General features: G+C 40.6%; 1 protein-coding gene across 1 annotated transcript in view; it reads left to right on the top strand.

Annotated features, from left to right (window-relative positions):
- Positions 1-2,391, top strand: part of LOC127926810 (extracellular serine/threonine protein kinase FAM20C-like) — a gene marked incomplete at its 5' end in the record, with an annotated part of 6,486 nt that extends 4,095 nt beyond the window's left edge. The window contains one exon of the mRNA XM_052512439.1: positions 1-2,391. This exon is cut by the window's left edge and continues 776 nt beyond it.
- Positions 2,392-3,191: the final 800 nt, after the last annotated feature.

Genomic DNA, 3,191 nt, shown 5'->3' with positions numbered 1-3,191 from the left:
ACAAGTTAAAATGTGGTTTGAGATTAATTTATGCACAGTAACTGGAGGAATGGAATAGAAGGTTTATAAAGCTTTCATTTTAAAGGGAGAGTATGAAAAGAATATAGTATATTATTTATGATGAATTTATCAGTTGCCTCCATTTTCAACCCATCACTATCTATGACTTTGCTTATAGGCCTCCATTACTATGAGACATTATACAAGAGGCTGTTTACAGTACAGAAAGTACCTGGTATTTACTAAGAAATTACATGGTAAAATGGTAATTGTACAGTAATACCCCATTAATTACTACATAAAGTACTCATTTGGTACTTTGGGATTCAAACAAGCATTTAAATATACACCATTTTGATCCAGGTAGTTCCCAATTGTAGTGAATTTTAAGCATAAAGTATAGTGAAAGCCCCAGCTAGAACTCAGTGATGCCACGTAGTTTCCTAATAAGTACCACCTAAATACCTGTCGAAGCAGTACACCATTAAAGAAAGTGCTACCGGTTTCGTTTTCAATAAAGCTTTCAGTTCAACTTAAATTCAGTGTTCAAAGCCTGGATGGAAGCAGCTCTCTTAAACAAGGGCTCTTATTGAAGCACCTCTCAGCAGCCCAGAAGTTGACTAGTGTTGAGTGCCCTTGCCCTAGTCCATTCAAATTAGATATCATCCAATCTTTCCATTTCTTTTCATCAAAGCCTTCCATCAAAATGTGTCACTCGTTCATGGTTGGCACTTAAGATAATTGCTGCCCAATTTATTCAGAAATTCTGCATGTTTAACTGAGGAACTTCTAAATCAATGTTTTGCTGGAATGGCTGGAATGAAAACATGCTGCGTGGTTTACTAGGACATGTTTTTCAAGGACATGAGAATAGCCTTTACAGGAAGTTGTGATAGATGATGACAGTGTGACCAACAGGGCTGAAATGTTTGTTTTTGCTTAGATCTCACGTTAGCTGGGCCTATCTGTTCTGGTCTCAGCTGGCATGGCAGTCCTGGCTTACAGGATGTGGATACAAAGGGTACCTCCCAAATGACATCCTAACCCCAAAGGGCTCTGGTCAAAAGTAGTGCACTATATATGGAATAGGGTGCCATTTGGGATTCATACAAATAATAATAATAATACAGGACTGTAAATACTGCCATGAGAGAATATCAATATCACTATTCATTTAATAGGCCTTCGAGGTCTTGGTAAAAATCCCCATGTATCTGCATATCATGTAACAAGTGAGAGATTTTTGCTGTTTTTCCCCCAAAATACATGATCTCTTTGCTTTATCCCCACGTGAGATTATTTTATTACCAACAATCTCTCACCAGTTTTGCTCACACTTCACGCAGCCTCAAGGTGACGTCAGTAACAGCGAAATGATTATTTGGGAGAAATAGTCTAGTCTCTCTCCATGTGGATATAAAGATAGGTTGGAACTGTGATTACAGTGTATACCAGTATACAAGTCAGATGCACTACCCTGTTGTCATGCCATTCATCTTTTATACCAACTAAAGTTACCATTACAACACCAAACAAATGTCAAATGCAGTTTTCTGTGTGCACAATGTTCCTGTTGTACTGTTCAACGCTTGTCCAAATGAACATAGCATTTATTGACGTGTCGTAACATTTAAACATGGATGTGGAAATAAGGGGTATATTCTAAGGTTTTTCTTTTTTTGAAACATTTCTCTTTATGTTTTGGTACTAATTATGTATTGGTACTAATTATGTATTGGTACTAATTATGTTTTGGTACTAATTATGTATTGGTACTAATTACTGTTATGTCCATTTTATGATCTGAAAAGCTGTCTTTGATTGCTGGAAGCGTTGAGCTCTATACAGGTGTTCTATATTCCACCAATAGCCCCTAGAATCTGGCTACGTATGGCTAACCTGGTGCCTGTGGAATGTTGGGTATACTGAATGTTTCAGGTGGCCATACGAACAGGACTACAGCTACATAGAGTTCACACTACAGCCTGTGTGACCTGGATCCTCAGACTAAGTTGAAAGAGTTAACATTATACATTTACGTTTGAGTCATTTAGCAGACGCTCTTATCCAGAGTGACTTACAGTAGTGAGTGCATACATTTTTGCATACTTTTTGTACTGGTCCTCCGTGGGAATCGAACCCACAACCCTGGAGTTGCTCTACCAACTCAGCCTTCTCCTCCCTTCATACAGCAGCAGTTAAAGGGTTAACTCAGCCCTGGGCGTTGTACTTGCGATTTTCATATTGTCACTGTAAATATCTATAAATATATTGGAAGACCTAAGAGGCTGCAGCGATACGCTTCTGTTCTGTTTTCTCCTATTTCATTGTTGCTGTGAACATCTGTTAGCTAAATGATAAAGGTGTGCAATAAAACAATTACAACAAAGAGTGTGTGTGTGTGTGTGTGTGTGTGTGTGTGTGTGTGTGTGTGTGTGTGTGTGTGTGTGTGTGTGTGTGTGTGTGTGTGTGTGTGTGTGTGTGTGTGTGTTTGTGTGTGTGTGTTTGTGTGAGTGTGTGTGTGTGTGAGTGTGTGTGTGTGTGTGTGTGTGTGTGTGTGTGTGTGTGTGTGTGTGTGTGTGTGTGTGTGTGTGTGTGTGTGTGTGTGTGTGTGTGTGTGTGTGTGTGTGTGTGTGTGTGTGTGTGTGTGTGTGTGTGTGTGTGTGTGTGTGTGTGTGTGTGTGTGTGTGTGTGTGTGTGTGTGTGTGTGTGTGTATGTGTATCTATCCTTGGAAGGGGGTTAGAATATTAAAGAGATATTTTAACATCTGGCCAGAGGATCAATGCTTGGCCTGAATAAAGAGAGGGAGGGAGGTCGATTGTGAATATGCTGCCAGCCATCCACACAGACCTTCTGGAGGTACTGAATGAGTATTATATGTGAAGTATCCTGACCCCTGAAGTCTTCAGCTGCACTCTGACCCCTGACGTCTTCAGCTGCACTCTGACCCCTGAAGTCTTCAGCTGCACTCTGACCCCTGACGTCTTCAGCTGCACTCTGACTCCCTGAGACTCAACCCAGTTTCCCCCCTTAAACTGATACCTCAGCAGCCTCCTGACACACACTGAATCACACATAGACACACATAGGACACTTACACACACAAAGACTTAGACACATACTTACACACTCTCTCTCTCTTACGCAGATCACACACACAGTCACACAGTAATCTGAAGACTGCAGTGTA

The sequence above is a fragment of the Oncorhynchus keta genome, unplaced genomic scaffold (genome assembly GCF_023373465.1).
Source record: "Oncorhynchus keta strain PuntledgeMale-10-30-2019 unplaced genomic scaffold, Oket_V2 Un_contig_8380_pilon_pilon, whole genome shotgun sequence".
Classification (NCBI taxonomy): Eukaryota; Metazoa; Chordata; class Actinopteri; order Salmoniformes; family Salmonidae; genus Oncorhynchus; species Oncorhynchus keta.
The sequence above is the reverse complement of the archived record's forward strand: the minus strand, read 5'-3'. Positions and strand labels throughout refer to the sequence as shown.